Here is a 16,424-nt window from a genome sequence, read left to right on the forward strand (position 1 = left end):
GAAGATAATGAAAAAGAACAATATTAAAAGAGTATGGTGAAAATGTTTGGACATCATAACGAACATCAGTTGGTTGAAAGGGAATAACAATCAGTTTGAATAGTGAGATATCCTTTGATTCAGACATGCGTAAGTCGGAGCGATACTTAATTGTAAAATATATATTAAACAATGTATTGCATATATTATTATTATTGTAATTAGGGCAGCAAGCTGACAGAATGCTTAGCGGCATTTTGTCTGTCTTTACAGTCTGAGTTCAAATTCATCTTATCGATATCGATAAAATAAGTACCAGTTGAGTACTGGAGTCAATGTAATCGATTTACACTATACCCGAAATCTCAGGCATTGTGCCAGAATTTTAAACCATTATTATTACCGTTAACATGCATTACGAATCGGAATTATAAGGCAACTGATAAGGGTATTTCAATGTACGTTCTTATCATTTCCATTAATCGTTGTCTCAGTCGCATCAGAACATAGTCGCAAAAAATGCCACTAACTATTTTATCTAGCCTATTGACAATTCTTCCAGCTCTCAGGTTTGAGTAGTTGTAATAGTAATATGGTTTCTGATTTCTGAAGGAGTTAATCGATAACAGTAATCGAAGTACCTCTCTGTTACTTTTTTGTGTTCAGTAACAAAATTCCCGTTGAACGTGAAGTTCCTTATTAATTTTAAACATATTTATGCATGATTTTCCAAGCACAACGCACTTTGTCTGATGCTCTAACGACTCTGTCAATAAAACTCGACTTTCAGTTCGTGAAATGGCGTGGTATTTTATAGCGTTATGAATGGCAACTTTGGAGTATAGTACAGTTCTAAGAATGTACACACACACACACACAATGTAAATACAGCAATATTCCAAGAATCTCGACTCTTGTGGCACAGTGTCGTGTTTTTTGACAAGAGTCATGATTAGAAAGGAGGAAAATATAAAATCAGAAAAGTAAAACGTAAATAAAATTGTTAGAAAAGTCAATATTTAAGCGCGTGTTTTGCTAACGAAACTAAAATGCAAGTTGATTGATTGGTTGTTTTCGGTGTTGACCTGAGAAAAATTCTCGTTCACTGATCACGTCTAATACTTAATATGTGAAGTGAATCTATTTCTATCGGTAATTTTTACAAGAAGAAACAAAGTGACTATTAAAACTATGAACTAAATACTCGAAGAATCTTCACATTTTCTTTCAGACATACAATAGCAAAACGAAAAAAAAAATACCAAAAGCAACACTATGGGATAAAGACAATAAAAATATAAATGTTACAAAAATGAAATAAAACATTAAAAATGGAAGCGTTTTCTATTATTTTAGCTCCAATGTTTATACAGTTCCAAATATCTAGTAATTTATCGCTAGAGCTATCTTTGACCAAAGTCCTAACATTTATAGTTCTTTAAATAAATTTATATATTTTTCTCTTCGCTTCATTTTTCACTTCTCTTGTAAAAATTATCGATTCTGCAGTAAAAAATTTTACAACTTTAAGGATACAACATAACAGTGTGTGTGTGTGGGTGGGGTGGGGTGGGTGTGTGTGTGTGAGTGTGTGTGTGTGTAAAATAGATGCTTAAATGAGCCAATGAAGTACACAATTATGTACTAGAAATAGCAGCTAAAACCCTAATCTATCATCGCATCAGACAGGAAGAATACAATAATGATCATGTCTTTGAATAGTTTTCATTGTAGATCAACTGGATCAGAGTTGACCTGAAGATAAATTATGCAACCAGAACTAGATGTTTACAAGATGAGATTACAGTGATTGGGTTCATTAATATTCTGTCTGTAATGTTCTGTGTATGTGCATTAGTCCTCTGATATTGAAGCCCGCCTCAATTATTACTAGGCATACATGTAAACGTAAGCACTGTTTAACTAGGAAACCTGTCTTTGGTGCGTTACATATTCCAGTGGTAAATTAGAGAAGAAGATATTGCTAATGTAATAATCCTGGACACCTTTTATCTAAAACAGTAATACGGATATTTCGTATTTGTGTTTGATTTGTAAGATGCTTCATGTGAACTCGTGTGTTGAAACAAATTCTGTTGTGTCCCGAGGAAGGGAGTTATTATACCAATAAATACTAGACATACACCTTTTAAGGTTCACTTTATTTTATCATTCGTTAATTGGTTAACTATGTAATCAATTAAATAAGCGATTGTTTAATTAATCATTCTGTTAATCCATCAATCAGTTTGTCAAGTTACTTTCATCTTAAGTTGATACCACCTTAACGACAATGGTCCAATTGACGAATAAAAAGGAAGGGAAATAGAGCCGGTACATGGGTTTATTTGCATAATTAACTCCTCAAGATGCAACAAAAAATACAGATAATTATGAATGAAATAAATTTGATATTAGGGTTACTCGATCAGACCTGAGTTGGAGTTAAACACTTTTACTTTTCCGCCGTATATATATGAATTAAAACTCACAGTTTGAATTTGGAATTTATGTTATGAATATAACGGAATTGTTTCATTGTCAGTTTTTACTAACCTACAAACAAATATTTTATTTCAAAATTTTACATGTGCATATATGGGGTCCACAGATAAGATAGCTGTCAGGAGGTCCACAAGCAAAATAAGATAGAGAACCCCAGATCTAGAGAATGAAAGGTGTGGTGGTTATATTCTCTACAGGTGTTTTAAGCTTAGCTATTATCATCTCATCTCGATATGTTTATGGCATTAATGTTAATTTTGGTAGCATTGATTCATCTAAAGAAATAGTTATGCGGAAAATTGTAATTATGATCTATAAATGTGAACTAAGTGTCCATTGCTCCAATTGGTTCGACTCGAACATCAGTTTCTGAATGTTACATGTTGTTCGTTATATTCCAGTTTGTCTGTGATATGTTTTTAGTAGATAGACAGCATTAACTAGATAAAATTTAAGGTATGTAGGTTGATGTCTTTCTAAGAGATTTTATCTAGTCTGATTGATCTAATATCTTATTACGATTTTCACATTTTCTATTTTTGCTTTTAATTTTTCTGGAAGCTATTGGCGTTTCTTCAAAATTCTATATTTTTGTGAAGCAGAAATAGATTATATTTGAATCGTAAAAGGAAGTAGTTCTGAAGTGGACACCTATTTCACTTAAAACCATATTAACAAACGTATTGTTGTTATCTCTTTTGAATTTGAATATTTTCGAAATTGGTGTAAATTTTTAAGAGTAACGTCTTTTTACTTGTTTTTTTTATTGGCATATCAGTTGCTTGTCCCAACCTGTCATATTATGCCACGCACATATAAGCGTATAATAATTCTGATAGTATTCCCACTAAATATATATATACACTTACATACAATAGGTGAGAGCTTGATGTGCTCAAATGAATTTGAACTCTTGGGGAAGAACTCCAGGGTCCAGTTGATTGATTTACCTACGGTTCTGTAATGCAGCCAAGTCGACTCCATGTGTGTGTATATACAAATACACACGCGCACGCGCACACAAATTTCTTTGATGCTAACAAAGCAACGGGGAAGTTTGAAGTAGATGAAATAGCAGTCAAATATCCACCAAATCTACTATCTATTGAAAAGCTTAACAACACTGGAAAACCTCGGCCTTGGTGCTTACAGAACACCAGGACCGAATGGTCATATTTGGAACAATTTTGGGTTCAGAGATATTTCTGAACCATTAAAATCGAGCGCTAACTTTCGTGATATGTCATCTCACATAGATACTAAACCAAAAATTTAAGGTAGTAGTTAAAGTGACTTATAAACAATTAAATATACAACGCAACCACCCGTCACTATCGAGCTAGCCTGGCGAGGTAGCATGGAGGATATTTTCGCTAGTTATTGCAGGTGGGTGTTGTGTAGTTCCGAGTAGGTAAGGACACATGCTCTGCCCGCTCAGCTATATCCCCGTAGGACATCTACGACCATACCAGTGGAGAGGGGAGTGAACCAACAAACAGCAGATATTCATATACAGTCGAGTAGGCCGAGGCAAAATGAAAAGAAGTGCCTTGTTCAAAAACACAAGATTCTACCTGGTCTACAAACCGAACTCATGATCATGTTGCTTCTGAACCGAGCACTCTAACCACTAGTACGGACACTGTTACCAATAACTAAACGAGTATCCGATATTCTAAACCTTAGTCTTAAGGAATCACTTTGGTATCTACGATTATACAATCCCCCTATCTGTATCTCCCGAATACATACGATGGGTGCTGAAAAGTTTCTGGCTTTAAAGGTGTCGCCAAAGGCCCGATTGGAGGCTCAGCATTCCGAGTTCTCTTACAGGATTTCGAAAAACTAAAGGACTGCTACAATATGTGTGTAAACCTGAGGAGGGAATATATTGAATAAAGACACAATTAACTGATCTTCCTGTAGTTTCTCTTACTCAAAGCCAGGAACTTTTCAGCACCCATCTGTACGTCTATATATAAGTGTATGCATACATAAAATACTGTCGGGTATATGATAAGTACAACTATTGATGTGTCTACATCAAGTTAAATACTATGTGCTAAGCAATGATAATACGAAGCCATTACACAAACAGCATCGAGATCGATCTTTACAGGGGAAGATGCCAAATTATAAAAGATATCTTAAATCATTGTCACAGTAATAATTATATTGACGTCTTTAGCGGCGCTAATTTACAGTTCATTTAGCCTCCTGACGTTTATGATGAAGAAATAGAAATGGGTTACGGGAGGTGAAGGAGAATGATTAGGTGGGGTTAAATGAGGTACCACGTCCAATGGTCCACGTACACATTCACACACAGAAAACCATATATATATATATATATATATATATATATATATACACACATATACGTAGATAAATACATGTGTACATACGCGTATATATATATAACCATGTATGTAGACACGTTCGCTAATATACATATATCTACCAAGAAATGCATATATATGTACACTTACATATAGACATACAGCATAAATGTACTAACGAATACATACATATAAATGCTTACATATAGAGACACACACATACATTAAATATATATATATATATGTGTGTGTGTGTGTGTGTATGATATATGAGCTTACGATATAGCATTTTCCATGTGTGTGTGTGTGTTTGGACGTCTCTTTGAAAAGCAGAACATAGAGTAAACCAGTTTATTGGTCTTATTATTTACCGTACATCCCCCTCTATATCCCTTTCTCGCCACACATTCGCATACACACACATATGTATGCATACTCACACATGCATACATATATGCCAACACTCAGGCACTTACGTAAATATAGTTTTATATAGTATATATACATATGTATACATATTAAGTCATATATTTCCATGCGCACGCATATAATTACATCGGACACACTCTTATTGTAAATTCGGCTGTGCTTTTTGCAATGAATTTTCCGTTATTACTTGGTACCTATGCATAAAGTTTATCTATATCCAGAAAAATTATTCAACAATGGCTTGCACGAGTAAAAGATATATATATATATATATATATTGACCATAGTCAATAAATCTGCATATTCGTTTGTAGACACACACACACAAACACACACGGACACAAACACACGCCAGCATGCTCGTTGCGTGATTGTTAGAACGCCGCATAGCTCTCTAGTCGTTTTTTCTATTTGCGTTCTGCGTTCAAATCCCGTTGACTTACTCCTTTGGTGGAGATAAAGAACCAATCCTTTCATTAACTGAAGCGAGCTGCCTGAGATGTAGTTCGTCAACAGGCGGGCCGCACTACTAAAAAAAAAAAAACATTTTTTTTTTTCGCGGTAATTTTTCGTTGGCGTATTATTCAGAAGGTCCAGTGTGCCGCAATTTGCATACATAGATGTGTCAGAGACTGTAACAAAATGCGTCATCACAGTATTTCTTCAGGTGTTTTAATTCAAATTGCTGTCTAAAAGATTCAAACTTACAATAATTGATCTAATATACAGCGTATTGCTGCCAGGCATTGGCAATGAAACCTGTGTTAATAATACTGATTGCTGATTAGACTATGATAAAGGAGCAACATTATTTGTGTAGTCTTCTATGCATGAAGAGCGTGTCACTTGATGAATGGAGGAAAAGACATACACACACACGCATACGCATATATATATATACACGCATATTTATATATCTATATATATATATATATATATATATATATATATATATATATATATATATATATATATATATATATATATATATATATATACATACATATATATAAGGTAACACACAAACCACACACACACACACACATACATATATATATATATATATATATATATATATATGGATAATAATAAATGGAGCAAAACGCATGTCAATATGAGTTCCTTTAATTCCTACACATGTTTCAAAATAAATGAGAGTATTTCACAAAGAAGAAAGAACTGTTGGTTTTCCTCATTTATTTCTCTTCAGGGAGATCATAATAAAACATGTAATAGCAAGACAAAAACAAAATGATGGGAAAACTTACGAGCAGAGATGTTACATGGTCAGTGACCGTTAGAAAACCTTGTAACGGTCACTCTGCGCATACGCTCGTTTTACACCTTTCACCATAAGAGATCATTTTTTTTCTCCATTTTAACTACAGTGAATTTGCCTTTAGAAGTTAAATTGTGTCACATATATTTTAACTAACGTGAAGTTTATATATATATATATATATATATGTGTGTGTGTGTGTGTGTGTGTGTGTGTGAGTGTGTGTGTGTGTGTGTGTGTGTGTGTGTGTGTGTGTGTGTGTCTGGGTGCGTGTGTTAGATCCTAGATGTGCTACGAGGACACGGCTGAGTGAGCACAGGACGTGCTTTTGCTTACACGCAACAACTCGCGGTCCCACAACAACTGCTGAAATTATGCGCCATACTACCACACCATACTACCACGCCATACTACCACGCCATGCTACCACGCCATACTACCACGCCATACTGACTCGAAAGTGACGTGATGGCTGCGCTACATAATTGTTGATTAGTTCAACCCTAAATGATATATATATATTGTTGGGGGTGTTTTGGTTTTTGATTTCATTTACATCCTATCTTCAAAAAGTACCTCCACCAGCGTAAAATCAATGCTTCTCTTTTGTTCCATATTATATCATTGAGACACATGGCACTGCTCCGTATTTTAGGCGTTTGATGAACACTTTTCTGAAGTCTTAGCATTGATGAATTAAGACGTGAAATGGTGAAACGTTTGACAATGCAGATCTAAGATATTCTTGCGTGTTTTTACATATACATGTGTGTATGTGTGTGTTCATATATGTGCTAAGGCATGTGTGTGTGTATCTGTGTACATGAGTGTATATATGTATTTATATATCTATATGGCTCGTGTGTGTATATGTAAATACATTTATTTGCCTGTATATGTACGTCTATATATGTGCGTTTGTATATGTATGTGTGTATCTCTACGGTCTGTGTGTGTGTATATCTAAGCACAATTGTTTGCCCGTTTGTGTATATTTTGGTGCCTGTATGTGTGTGTGTGTGTGTGCATATGCAATGTAAATATAGATGTTTGTGGGCATGTGTATGCGGGTCTCAAATTTTGAGTAGCCTCGTCAGTGTGCGTGCGCGCGCATGTGTGGGCACGTGTGAGCGTAATCATGTCCTTGATACTTTCAACTTATTACGGGTGGTTTGCAATAAAGAAACTCGTTAAATCCATCGCTATCATTCCGCTGCTTATTTCCACACTATAATTATTTAGTGTGAAGTTGATATACCGAGGGAGAAATAGAGCTTTTTGAATCACGGACAGTGCTGTTAATACCTCTCTCTATCTCTCCCTATCGCTCCCACACACACATACACACACACAGTTATCTATTCGGAAGGCAGACCATATATTAATGACGTTTCTTTTAACGAATATGTTTCAATACTTGTCTGTATTAGTTTCTTCTGATTATCGTCGAATAATCACTAAAAGCTTGTTACTAACTTTTATGGTTTACCGCCAACGACAGACAGTTTCTTTACGATACACACGCGCACACACACACACACACACACACACACACACACACACACAGGACCCTCGAAAATTTTCTGTACGATATATCATACATATACACACGCCAGCCCATACACACACTCACACACACTCACACACATAGTTATATATATATATATATATATATATATATATATATATATATATATATATATATATATATAAATGTGTGTGTTATATGACCCATATACATATATATGATCGAAGCATTAATAGTCTAACGTATGTGTTTGTCTTTCAAAGTAATCTGAACATCACATCCGCTAAGCAGCATGTGTATTTCGAGTATGTGTAAATATTGCGTGCTTGCGATGATTGTTAATATGTAGCTGCCGATGGTTCATAATGATCACGTCTTTAATACAAAACTTTCTGCCGTTTCTATCCAAAGCGATCTTCAGAAACTATAACTTCCTTGTTGGCTCTGGCAAAAGCCGAGATACATTACTAACGTACTTAATTGGCATATTTATATGTTCTAATATGAAAATTACTCTCAGGAGGAAATCATACTTCCTCTGAAAATTTTGTTACGATTCTATTGCTCAGTCGTCGTCATTATTATTGTTACTTTCGTCAAAGTTTTCTCTCCCCGAGTGCGACTATAATGAAAAGGGATTCAGTCACTGACCTTTTATAATGTTCAAACGTGATACCTGTCCAGAACTTTACTATAAAATGGGCATTCCACTTTTAAGGAGTTAAGTTGTAAATTTTGCGTGGGATTAAGCTGCTATTTCTCGTATAGGAAGATTCCTTGTGTTGGTTCGTTCCTTGGCCATTGTTTGGACAAGTATCACCACAGAGGAAATCTTGTATAGACAAATTATATAACACTCTATAGAGGATTAGATGCAGGAAGGACCCTGAATTCTCAAACACTTATATAAATCACATATAATCGCATTTAAGGCAAAATAGATTGTGTGTGTGAAGTGTATAAATGCACATATCTCTATTGGAAGTCAATCATGGCGCCCAGAATTTGATGCCAGTGTTTGGGGTCCTGACCCATAACTTGGGAACCACTGTCACACTGAATATGCGCAAGATCTGCATGAAGAATACACAGGCTTGCAGAATACACAGTCACTTACAGGCACTTACAGGGTACACAATAATACGACGAATAGGATGTCGAGGCGATCAAACAACTGGAATAGTATTCGTTGAAAGTGATGTAGTATCCATTCATATGCTTATCTATGAACCACACAGTCTCTCACTCACTTTATCTCACTCTTTCTTTCTCTCTCTCTCTCGCTCGCTCGCTCGCTCGCTCTTTGTATGCGTGTGTGTTGAAATGTGTGTTCATTTATTGATATATATATATATATATATATATATATATATATATATATATATATATATATATATATACACGTTAACCTGATTATTAAAGACGTGAGGAAAACTGAAGGCAAGAGAAAGGAACCCCTTGATAAAACAAACATGTATTTTAGTATCTGCTGCGATAAGAAGACAAATTGCAATATAGAATGTCTGTTATGTTGTTTATTTCCACAGATGCAAGGACAAAAGGATTAACTATAAAATATCTTCTATTTCTTCTTATGGAAATTTCTCAATAATTCTTTGGGTATTATCTTTGCTGAACGGAAATAGTTCAGAAGTGTTAAGAAGGAATATTTTTGACTAAAATAAATAGCTTTACAAGTTGTTTTGCTGCCAAAAGAAGTGGAGAAAACAGATATGAAATATTAAAAGAAAAGTATTACAATATTTCCTTTCTTTTTCCTTCGCACATAATTAACAAAGATGCAAACTGGCCTCAAGTATTTAGTTGCCAGGGTTTGTCTTTAACATTTGATCGAAGTAAAACAGAAATTCCGTTTTGCTTTTTCTCATTTCAGTTTCATTCTCATTCCTCGTACGTAACATCTTGCTGATGTTTAGAATTACGAGTTGATAAAACCACATAACTTACGTAGATGCAACATGCTTGGTTCAAGTCGGTGCAGGGCATTGTTTATAAACCATTATATCGTTACTTAGATTAAATAGAAACGCCTCACATACTTACAAAGTCATATAAAACTTTAGAGGTCCCGATTCGAAAGAGAAAAACGATGGACATCTAATGATGACAGGCCAGTTTATTTGCTGCCTCAAATTAGTGATAATTGCAATATGTTAAATATTTCAAGTAACCAACGAATAAATTTTCTTTAATTCTAATTTAGCATCGGGAATTTCTGGAAATAATCCTTTCCGTTCTACTCACAAGGCCCGAAAATTTAGGGAAACAGAGGTACTGGGGCAAATTTAGGGAAGCGGGGCTAGCGGGGGTGGTGGAGCATCGAAACAAGCGTTCAACTGGTATTTTCTTGACCCTCGAAAGGATGAAAGGTAAAGTTGACCTCGATGATAACAACTTAAGAGATGAGGAATTATATACATGTGACAAGATGCGGACAAATATCCGTCAAATGTAAATAATGTAAATAATATTTGTCTTTATTTCCCATAGGGAGCTAAACATAGAAGGGGCAGATAAGGACAGAAAAAGGGATTAAGTCGATTACAGGGACCTCAGTGGATAATTGGTACTTATTTAATCGACCCCGAAAGGATGAAAGGCAAAGTCGACCTCGGCGGAATTTGAACTCGGAACGTAATGGCAGACGAAATGCTGCTTAGCATTTCACCCGGCATGCTAACGTTTCTGCCAGCTCGCCGCCTTAAATTGTTTGTTGTTGACACAACCTTTCGGCTGATATACTCTCCAGCCTTCATCAGGTGTCTTGCGGAAATTTCGAATCTAGGTTCTCATTCCTATCGTATCTTTCGATGTTATTATTATTATAACTATTCAGGTCACTGCTTGGAATCGAACTCGGAATCTTGGGGTTAGTAGCCTGCGCCCTTAACCACTACGCCATATGCTGTTGAATATTGCTGAAATAAATATAGACGGCCTACACATAAAGATTAATAAGCCCGAAAGACAAATCTCTGTTTGTGCAATACGCAAATTTATGCTAAAAATCATTTCCGGGTGATTTGGTCTCTATTTTTACACCATAAATAGTCAGAAGGAACGTCGCAAGGCATTTTTCTGAAACTCGAACGATCGAACCAAACCACCACCCTAAAAAAAAAAAATTGCTTAAAATTTCGACACAAAGCCAGCGGTTTTGATAGGAGCTGGTTGATCAATGCCATTGGCTCAAATATTTGAGTGGTACTTTATTTTATCGACCCCAAAATGATGAAAACCCAAATTGACTTCGGCTGGATTTGAACGTAGAATATAAAAACACGCAACAGATAGTGCAAAGTATTTTGTCCGCCGCGCAACCAATATCGCCAAGCCAAACAACAGGTTACAATATCCACTAAAAAAAAAATAACACTTCACTGAGATGAAGGAACTATGATTATAGTTTGATAGGAAAATTAAGCGAATTAAAAGCTTATTTTTGCTTTTATATGTGGTTTGTTTGATAAACTGGAGACGGTAAAATATAAATAGAACAACTTCACTAGTAATTTTCTCTTTCAACTTTTCCAAGCGGCCTTGTTTGTGTTGTTTCATTATTGGCCATTAAAGACATTCACTTCTTGCTTTACACCAGCGACTCTTTACGCAATGATTTCTTTCTTTCTTTTTATCTCTCTCCCTTCATCTCTCATTCTCTCTCTCTCTCTCAGTACTCTTACAATCTCTCTCTCTCTCTCTCCCCATCTCTCTCTCCATCTCCCTCTCCATCGCCGCCTCTCCCGCCCCATCACCGTCTCTTCCTCCCTTCCGCCTTATCTTGCTCTCTCTCATTTCTCAGATTCTCAATTTCCATAAATTATTCTCTCTCTCATTCCATCTCTCAATCTTTTTTTAATTTCCTCCCTTACGCTCACCACTATTCTTCCTTCTCCCATTCTTGTTTACTATTAGGCCATAACTAATCAGATGTATGACCACTAGCGTCCCAGCCATGACTATCCAATTCCATTGTGCATGGCTGGCTTTAATATTCAGTGTACCCTTTTGGTTTTTTGATGAAATTACGAAATTCTACAGAGGCATTTTGGCCACTTCTGTATGTCACGGAGGGTTTCTTTATCAGACGGATTTTCACGTCCAAACCAAATATTAAAGAACAAATGACAGACGGACACGTGGATACTTTTTTGTGCTGGATATGACAAAATGCCTTCAGGTTCTTTAAAATGTGATTACGAAACTGACTACTTTGATACAATGACATCGGTTGGTAGCTGACATGAACGGCAGCAGCGGCAGCAGCGGCAGCAGCGGCAGCAGCGGCAGCAGCGGCAGCAGCAGCAGCAGTAGTAGCAGCAGTAATGGCGCTGAATATTTCACACGAGATTTCATGAGACAGAAAACCTGTTTGAAAAGCAAATAACAAAGAAATGAAAGGAGAGGAACAAAAAATCAAGTAAATACACGTTTGAATGGCCGTTATAATAAGAGGGTGATAGACCGTGAAAAGATTATTTCTGTGGCCAGTCGACAGTTAAGAAAGTGCCTATCAAACTCTCATTTATTATTTACCAAACGCTAGGAAGCAGATCAGCCTGGGCGCTTCAATTTGAAACTTTCGTCGAGAATTGTAATCATGTAAATAAATGCTGCTAACTGACTACAAAAGAACCACAAAACCTATTGCTTACACACACACACACACACACACGCACATACACACACACACACACACACACACACACACACAGACAGAGGCATGGTGTGGATGTGCGGTAAGATGCTTGCTTCCCAACCACATGGTTCCGGGTTCGGTCCCACTGCTTGGCACCTTAGGCAGGTGTCTTGCACTATAGCTTTTGACTGACCAAAGCCTTGTGAGTGGATTTAGTAAGCGGAAACTAACTGAAAGAAGGCAGTTGTATATATATATTTATGTATGTGTGTGTGTGTGTTCGCACGTGTGGGTGTGCGCACGTGTGTGTGCGTGTATATGCGCGTGTGTGTGGCTTTGTGTATGTATTTGTTCCCTCCACCGCTCAATAACTGGTGTCCCCCAACTCCACCCCACCATCACTTGACAACCGACGTTAAACCAGGCAACGAATGAAATCTACCAACCAAGAACATTAGCATTCACATGGACGGTTTTCGTCTACCAAATTTCACTCAAAACCGGGTTGCTCCTGGAAACAGTATATTTGCGAAGTGAACGTTTAACCACACAATCATATTCATACGAAATATTTATCTGGGTCTCTACAATCCTTTCTATTTTAGGCACAAGGTCTGAAATTTGGTGGAGGGGGTTAGTACTCAACTGATACTCAACTGGTACTTAATTCATCAACTCCGAACGGATGAAAGGTAAAGTCCACCTTGGCGGAACTTGAACTCAGAACGTAGCGACGGGCGAAATACCACCCTAGCATTTCGTCCAGCGTGCTAACGATTCTGCCAGCTCTCCGCATTTCTGGGTCTCTATGATGACTGATCTTATTTTAGTGTCCGTTTCATTTATACCGTCACGTTTTAATCTGTAAATTAAGAATAACAAGACAATATTTACCATTTGTCAGAATCCGCATAGATCAAAACAAAGAATAATAAACGTAATCGATTTTCTCAAAAACAGGGTTTCATTCCTTAGAAATTGAACCCTGTGTAACACGGTAAACTTGACATCTCTTGATTGTCAACATACAAACCTACATCAGTGGATAATCCATGAACTCATCATTTTAAATTTTCATTGGGTTTCCGCACAACCTGTTCAACATGTGCCTCTAATTTGTTCCAAGTCTTCAATCTCTGTCTGTCAGAATGTCAATGCATACGTGCGTTTGTACATTTGCATGAGTGCGTTTGTATTTGTAATATATCCAAACACACGCATACATACATACATACATACATACACACATATACATTATTATTCTTTCTACATCTAATCATATATATATATATATATATATATATATATATATATATATATATATATATATATATATATATATATACATAACCCTCTTACTACCTATCACTATCTCTTCCTTTCCCTTCTCTGTCTTTCACTGTATCGCAATTATTACTCTCTCTTTCTCTCTCTCTCTGCATCAACCCTCCCGTCCACCATTCCTTCTCCTCACTACGGTACCCATTCCCACCAACACCAAAGTTTTTAGTTCAAAATGTCAGGAGACCAAAGTCATGTTTACATGAAACATAGGTTAAAGGATCAAACAGAACCACCAACATCATCGCCATTGCCACAGTAACAACAACTAGCAAGAGTAACAACGGCAGCAACAGCCCAATCGACTGCTGCTGCTGCTGCTGAAATTACATCAACAACACCTCCATAATCCTTTTCAAGTGTCAAAAATGTCAGTCAATGTAAGTGGCCGCCATTATCATTGAATGATATAAAATTGATCAAAGAATCTTATAACAAAAAGAACACACAATAGAAACAAAAAACCAAACCGAGGAACTGACAATAGAATCTTTGCATGTAATAAAATGTCCTAAGGGAGATTTACACCATTGCTCTTTTTTAGTTTCGTTCCATGTCAGCTTTTGTCCGGTAGATCTCTGATCAGAGACGTTCAAGCTCTAACCGTCCCAACTCCTTTTATGTAACTAAGTTTGCTTTTTCTAATATACACTTTCTTTCTTAAAACCGCAGTGTATGATTAAAGAAGTTTCGCTACTATTTCTATTCTTTCCAATGACCACGCAGTTTCCTGCTTCGGTGATTCATTCGACGGTTGTAATTGATATCCTCGGTCATCGTCGTTACGTTGCCTAACATCTGATCTGTTCTGATCATGCAAGATATGATCAACACTCTCATCATAAGTGGCCCGTTTTTGTTGTTCCTTTTCCAGATAATGTATCTAGGACCACATTGTCCTTCTTTAAGGCAGTAGAATGGTGATTTAAGATAAATTCAGCTGTTGTTTCTGATACGTCTAACGACCACATAGAGGAGCCTCCCGGGTTACGCAATATTTTTAGTTTCATCTGTTTAAAAATATATCACCTGATCCGGTGTAGTCATAATACTACCCATTTCAGGTGAGTGAACTTAACTGGGTTATTTTCACTTTCGAAAGGAATCCACTCTCTACCTTTCAGTGGATTAATCATATGAGAAATGGCACCACCAAAGTCTTCATTTTGCAGGTGCTTTCGGATTGGTGCTTTTGTTTGGCTTTTTTCAGTATTTGTGGACTGCTAACTTTTGAATGTATATCAGCCGGCTCTTGTCGTATACAAGATGGATTCCGACTCTTGTTCGATCATCCTGAACATCGTTCCGCTGCGCTCCTTTTGCAATCAATATTGAAAACTTTTATTCTTTGAGTATTAACAAAAGAGATATCATAGCAGATGAAGTCGAAATGGTTGATGGGAGAGTCCATCTAACCGATTTGAGCTTCTACTCAAATGTAAGGATTAAATTAAGTGATAGAAAACATTGAAGAAATGCTGACCATCAACATTTTACAAACCACCGAGGCCCAGTGGTGACATTGCACGTCTTTAGCGAATAGCCTACTTCATAACAGGCCAGACTACTGTTGACAGTAAATAGAAATGTGTGAATTTTTTTCCATTTTCTCTCTCTTCAGGGGAACAAAGATGGCAAGCATTGAATATTCAGTTTTAAGATACAGCAATGCGAAATATATATGCTTCATGTCGCCTGCGCTCTCTCTTTACAAAGATGGCATGTAATATTTCATTTAATAATTTTTACCCTTTCTGTTCCGGCCACCCACCGTCCCTTCCTTCACTGCTTTTGATGTTGCTATTTCTCTTTTCAAATATTTACATTATTTTATTTCTTCCCAAACCTTAATGTTTTTGGCATCTGCTCAGTGGAGCTTAGCCATTTTAAGTCGCAGCAAGAACTGGCGAGTTGGAAGTTACTGGCACTTAATAATTAACTCTTTTTTACTTCCTGTTTGATGATTTTAGTGGCCACAAATGAAACAAATAATATATAATAAATGGCGATTTCGGGGCAACAACAGCAACAAGAACATCAAGAAGACAACAACAACAACAATAATGACAAAACCAGAAAAACAACGATCAGCACATACGAAATAGAAATACCACAAACACAAATAATTAACAGTTATCAGCGGCTTCAAAAGAGAAAGAAATAGCAAATTTACAAAAGAATAGAATAACAACAATACAAATACTACAAACAACAAGGAATGGAGTATTTAAAAGAATGAATGAGTAAAGGCTTTAAAGTCTTTAATATAATTATTTTGTTTCTTGTCTTATTTATTATTTTCTTTTTTCATCTAAACTGTCCTTCGTTTTCACTACGGTTCATAAAAAAAAATCTGGTTTTCTG

At 36.3% G+C, this 16,424-nt stretch overlaps 1 long non-coding RNA gene across 1 annotated transcript in view; it reads left to right on the forward strand.

The window, feature by feature from the left end:
* LOC149132426 (uncharacterized) overlaps positions 1 to 16,222 on the forward strand; it is a 68,266-nt gene extending 52,044 nt beyond the window's left edge. The window contains exon 4 of the long non-coding RNA XR_016244511.1: positions 16,031 to 16,222. This is a non-coding gene — a long non-coding RNA (uncharacterized LOC149132426). The remainder of the gene's footprint in view (positions 1 to 16,030) is intronic.
* The last annotated feature ends 202 nt before the right edge of the window (positions 16,223 to 16,424 follow it).

This window comes from Octopus bimaculoides, chromosome 15 (genome assembly GCF_046866305.1).
Source record: "Octopus bimaculoides isolate indiv1 chromosome 15, ASM4686630v1, whole genome shotgun sequence".
In the NCBI taxonomy this organism is placed as follows: Eukaryota; Metazoa; Mollusca; class Cephalopoda; order Octopoda; family Octopodidae; genus Octopus; species Octopus bimaculoides.